We start from the raw sequence: 6,169 nt of genomic DNA, 5'->3' as shown, positions 1-6,169 counted from the left end.
AATGAGGTATCCTACTTAATTAATAATTGTCAATAATGTAATTATAGAATAGCCATGAATCGTAAATGTATAGGCTACAGTTAGTTGTAGTTGTTTATTTACACATGTCAAAAAACTCCCAAATAAAATAAGTCATAATAGAGATAGTCAATATATTATTATAATTATTATCATAATTTATATTCATTGTAATTATCTTGCTGCACTTCTAATTGTGGCACCAGTCAATGTACACAGAGGGCTGATTTATCCTCATCTGTCAGCTTTATATAAGGGACGAGGAGTGTGAATGAATCCCCGTCTATATTTAAGAGTCTGATCTCCGCAAAACCGATCGGCATACCCGTAGGCTATTACATAATAATTCAAGAATAACCATCCCCCGTCCCATATTGCAATTCACATATCCCGTCAATCGATAAAACACTTTGCGCAAGAACAACGTGGCGCGTGCGTTTACAGCGATGTTTATTTATTAGCCTCGTTGCAAGCAGCGTGTGTGCCTGTGCGTGTGTGCGTATATATGCGCGCGCGCGCGCCTGTGCGTATCTGTGTGTGTGCACGCCCGTGTGTGCGTTTGTGCTTGTGTGTGTGTGTGTGTGTGTCTGTGTGTGTGTGTGTGTGTGTGTGTATGTGTGTGTGTGTGTGTGTGTGTGTGTGTGTGTGTGTGTGTGTGTGTGTGTGTGTGTGTGTGTGTCTTCGGTTGCTAGGGGTGGAGCAAACAAACCCCGTGTGTTATTTTTTTTTCTTCTTCTAAATCCAGCCCTCCTCTCTGACATTATTTTCATCCTCTACGCTGACGTCTCGGACGACAGTTCCGCATTCCGGGACCTCCCCGCTCCTCGGTCAGTACATAAGCGGGGCTGACGCAACGGCGCCCGGTCACTCACGGTACTACCATCCGTCGGTGCTCCCAGTACCCGAAGCGCCCCACCGACCCACACTTCCCCGCCTCTATCGCCTCGTCTCTCGGACGCATTCCAGGCAAGTCCCCCCCTCCCCACCCCTCTCTCTCTCTCTTCCTTGTGACATGCGCTAACTTTTCTTTATGCCCTTATTCCAGCGTCATCATGTTTTATGTTTTATCGGGCTTTGGTTTTCAACTCGTAGTGTGTGAACGTGCGGTTCACCCCACGCTGCCGTTAGCTGATGTTTTTTTTACGGACGAGGATGTGTTGGGGAACGCAAAGTAAACGGTGTTGGTGGGGAACATGCGATGCGTTCAAACACAGGTTTGTTGTGATTCGTGTGTTACAGTGTTATTACATAGTGTCGATGGAGGAGGCTGCGTCTGGCGAGTATTTTCGCGCAGGCAGGAAAACTTCACGGGGTTCTTTTCTGGTGGGAAGTGTCAGTCGGACTTATGTAACGCTGCATTCGCAACATTGTGGGTTTTCGAGGAAGAGAAAAAAAAAGACCCGGGAGTCTTGTAAGCCAAGCGACAATGTGTTCTCTGCGAGATGGCGCTGAACACTTTGAACAGGGCAGCATTACAGAGGGGCATTGTAGGGCTATTGAATCACTGGTGGTCCCTAGTGTGCAAAGTGGACAAGTTGATGACAGTGGGTTACAAATCAGGGAACTATGCGCACGTATGTTTACATAACCTGCACTTCCATGTGATAGTTCTCATGGTGGGCTTCTTGCAGAGCGGGTGGGTGTCGCATAAAAAAATAATATGCAGGCAATGCTTGTGTTGACATTGCAGATGTCCAATGAAGCAAACTGAATGTAAATTCAATGTTGTTTTCAACAGCGTCCACACCAAATTGCATCATTGCTAAAAGAAGACTGCCAACTTATCTCTGAGTAAGTATCATGCATCCCACAACTTTTTAATATACTAGTAATTCCAATTAAAAAAGGATATGGGTGTAACAATACTACTTTAAATAATAAATGTAATAATACATCGTAACAACTACAGTTGTTTTAAATCCAAATGATAATAATCAATTTATTAACTAATTATCTACTCAAATTGCAATAAATAGTTAAAAAACGAGTTAATATACTTTTGTGTGCATCAATATGTCAATATATGGTTGCCAAGGCATCCATGAGTTGCATTTAGGGGGGGCGGGGGCTTCTGTTCATACTTGTTCATAATATGAACATACATATGAACATACATATTATGTACATCTGTGTTTCCATGTCTTTTGAGTATTTCAGTTCTGTGTGAATTTGCATAATTTTATTCAATGCACTCCACATTTGCATACAACTCTTCCTCAACGCTTTGCTTCTCCATAAGTGGACCCTGAGCTAACAGATTAGCCCCCAGCTGGCACTTGCGGTGGGGTCCTTTTAAAAGACCCACACTTTCTGCCACAGTTGTTTTATCTCAGCCAAAGGGAGCGGTAGTTATCTGACCCCCCTTGGTCCAAAGGACAATTTTGACATGGATAACACTGTGGGCAGCGGAAGGGTTTGTCTGTGTGTGTGTGTGTGTGTGTGTGTGTGTGTGTGTGTGTGTGTGTGTGTGTGTGTGTGTGTGTGTGTGTGTGTGTGTGTGTGTGTGTGTGTGTGTGTGTCTGTGTGCGTGCGTGCGTCTGAGTCAACGAATAAGTGCGTTCTTCCTCAAAGTGGAGGGGCGTGTCGCGTCGCGTCGCTGCGGTGTGGATGGGGGTCGTTTCTCTTCAAGCGTGCGCTGAGCTCACGTCACTGCGTTGGCCTGTGTTTGCATGTGTGTTTGTCTGTGTCCAAGCGAACAAGCATGTGTGTCCAAGGGAGATGCTCGTGCACCCTGCCCCCCCAATACACACACACACACACACACACACACACACACACACACACGCACACGTCGAAGGGAGTTTCTAATGCACTGCGCTCCCCAAAAACACACATGTAGAAATACGCAGACACACACACACACACACGCACACGTAGAAATACGCACACACACACACACACACACACACAGACACACTATCTGCGCGGAGACCGGGGGGGGAGTTATGGGGGTGGGGGTGGGGGGGGCACATCCTCGGGATGGTTTCTGCATAAGTGGAACGCTGCCGTGGATTAATGGGGAAGGGCCGCTGGCAGAGCCAGGCCGGTGGGCCACAGAGAGAGGCTGTGGACGTGGGCGCGCAGGCAGGGGTTTATTTTAAGTAGAAATGCCTTCCTAGTGGCCCTCTGGAGAGCTGCTGGAGCTGACATGCGGCGCCCCCCCCCCCCCCCAGCACCGTTGAATAGACAGAAGACGCATTGCAGGCAGGCTAGCCAGCCGACCCGCGCACACAGCCAGCATCCACGATGCTAACACTGTGAGGAGAAGAGCGGGGAGGGGAGGGGAGAGGAGAGGGGAGGAGAGGAAGGAGTGGGGGAGAGGGGGGGAGAGGAGAGGGGAGGGGAGGAGAGGAAGGAGTGGGGGAGAGGGGAGGAGAGGGGAGGAGAGGAGAGGAGAGGAAGGAGAGGAGAGGAGAGGAAGGAGAGGGGGAGAGGGGGAGGGGAGGAGAGGGGAGGAGAGGAGAGGAGAGGAGAGGAGAAGAGAGGAGAGGAGAGGAGAGGAGAGGAGGGGAGAGGAAGGAGTGGGGAAGAGGGGAGGAGAGGAGAGGGGAGGAGAGGAGAGGAGAGGAGAGAGGAGGAGAGGAGAGGAAGGAGTGGGGGAGAGGGGAGGAGAGGAGAGGAGAGGAGAGGAAGGAGCGGGAGAAAGAGAGAAAGAAGCAGGAGAAAGATTGGAGAGGAGAGGAAAGGGGAGGAGGGAGTGGAGCTGAGAGGCATGATTAGGAGAAAGAGAGGAGAGGTGAGGAGAATGAGCAGAGAGGAGAAGGATAGAGAGAGAGAGAAGAGGAGAAGTAGCAGCAATGCAGGGCCAAGGCAATCACATTGTTATTTTAAAGTCCCCTGGTAAGCTCTCCACATGGCATGTAAAAACAGCGAGTGGAGGCAGCGGAGAGCTGCGGTACAGGAGTCCACACCCGGGGAGCCGGGGTCTGGATCGGGGGCTGCGGGCCGGTTGGAAGCCCGATGTGTGGGGAGGATAAACTGGGGGTGGGTCCAGAAAAAAAGGAAGGGAACACAGAAAATATATATTTTTCTGGAAATCGTGTTTTCCAGATTAGGGAAGCACCGGCATCGTGTTGTGTTTGTATCCGGTCGTAGGATGTGTTAACCGTTATGTCGTACCAACCCTTTAGGGAATATACGTTTGTACCTTTTTGTCGTGATCGCCGACTTGTGGCGTAGAAAAGGGGCGGGAACAAGGGGCGCCCGATGGCGCGATGTCGTCTTACTTGCCTCGTGTGCGGTCCGGTCACTGAAATGGCTCGCTGTTCCTCTCTGCAGTTCCACGTTGCAGTGTTGTATTCAGAAACCGAAAAACACTAAAAAGGCAATCATTTAAAAATTTGAATACAATTAATGACTATGATATAAATAACTGTGATCAAAGGGAATTGAAGGCAGCCTGGGGGCTTTTGTATGCTGCTGCTGTATCCGATCCATAATCACGGGCGTCAATTAGGCCTATAGCGGCCATCTTGAACCAAGATGGCCGCTTTAGGCGATTAAAGGTGACATTATACCACTAGGTGTGAGTGTGATTAGCCGTTACAAGCCGTTTTGAAAATCTGCCTCTTCTGAAGTCAGAAGTGGGCGTGTCCACCTAGGTGTGTGCTGGATAGATCAGTCTACCAGCCTACCCACTGGACTGTAGCAAACGTTGCTCATATATCTGTCATACATCTAGGGGGACACGCTCACTTGTGATTTGCAAAACAGCTTTGTAATAGACCTCTGAAGAATAAGTCCCGCCTCCGAGGCTCCTGGTTCCACCGGTCAAATGTCTATGAGTAATAACATGTTTTTTTTTGAATGGCCGTACATAACCAACTCTGTAGGTGGCGAACTACACACTTTTTCCATCTAGGTTCCACTTGGGTTTTGGATTGTCGATGCCGTTAAAGTAGTAAACGATTATAAATGCTACAACGGCACCGACAATCCAAAACCCAAGTGGAATCTAAATAGAAAAAGTGTGTAGTTCAAAACGTGAGCAGCTTTTACTTCTTCGCCACCTACAGAGTTTGTTATGTACGATCATTCAAAGACCCCATGTTGTTCCCAATAGACATTTGACCGATGGAACCGGAGCCTCGGAGGCGGGACTTGTTCCTCAGAGGTCTATATCCGTCATACCTCTAGGTGGACACGCCCACTTGTGACTTGCACAGCTGAACAGCTTGTAATGGCTAATCATTCTCACACCTGGTGGTATAATATTTCACCTTTAAGGCCATTGAGGGTGGCTGAGCAGGTTATGATTGACAGCAATGAGAGTTGAACAGTTTTTTTTATTTTTTATGAATGACATTGAGATGGCTGTGTCTCCACACAACATGTGTGTACCCTGAATATGTCCATCTAGTATGTTGTTGCTTGCATGCTCGTACCTGCCAGCACACACACACACCACATGCACGCATGAGTGTCCAGGCTTGTTCCTTGCAGACAGACGGCTGGACAAGGCCCCTGCAGCATGAGCGTGCCGTGTACAGTCACCCAGACAGACACACACACACCCAGACACAGACACACACCCAGACAGACACACACCAAGATGTAGACAGACTCAAAGTCTGTCTAGGTGTGATACACACTCTGACACAGACAGACAGACCGACACACACCCAAGGCACTGACAACAGGTTTGTTTATCCATCTCTTTATTAATATTAGGCGGGGACTGGAGGAATGCTAATAATGCAGTTTAGCTCTGTGTCCTGTCCTTGCAGACCCCACAGAAAAACAAAAAATAACGCCAACTTGGCCCTTCTCTAAGGGAGATTGTGAAAGAGTGTAACTCAACACGTAGCCTGACTGCGAACAGACGGTAATGATGATCGCTTAGACCTTGGCCAGGAATTGAGAACGCGTGCCTGAGTCCCTGCCCTCGCTCTCATTGTTCATTCTCAGCGCTGCCATCGACGTAGTACTGAAGTGGTTCGTGCTTCTTTTTTTCTAAAGTCACGGCGCTTGCTCAGTGTGCGCACAGCGAGCAGAGAAGCGCAGATCTTCTGTCCGACATGAAAGTGATTAAAGGTACTCCGGGACAGCCTTTGTGGACACAGATGTTATTTCTGTCCCTCCGTCCCTCCGCAGAGAAGTTCCCTTTTGAATTTACGAGTCTTTAAGACCTGAACCGGAGCACTCGGGGATA

General features: G+C 48.6%; 1 protein-coding gene across 1 annotated transcript in view; it reads left to right on the top strand.

Moving 5' to 3' along the window:
* The first annotated feature begins 868 nt into the window (after positions 1-868).
* Positions 869-6,169, top strand: part of LOC307088095 (jun dimerization protein 2-like) — a 17,062-nt gene continuing 11,761 nt past the window's right edge. Inside the window, exons 1-2 of the mRNA XM_079753890.1 lie at positions 869-984; positions 1,757-1,809. The gene's annotated coding sequence lies outside the window, so the exon portion shown is untranslated. The remainder of the gene's footprint in view (positions 985-1,756; positions 1,810-6,169) is intronic.

The sequence above is a fragment of the Pollachius pollachius genome (genome assembly GCF_949987615.1).
Source record: "Pollachius pollachius genome assembly, chromosome: 16".
Lineage (NCBI taxonomy): Eukaryota > Metazoa > Chordata > Actinopteri > Gadiformes > Gadidae > Pollachius > Pollachius pollachius.
Note: the sequence above shows the minus strand (reverse complement) of the source record. Positions and strands in the feature narration are given on the sequence as shown.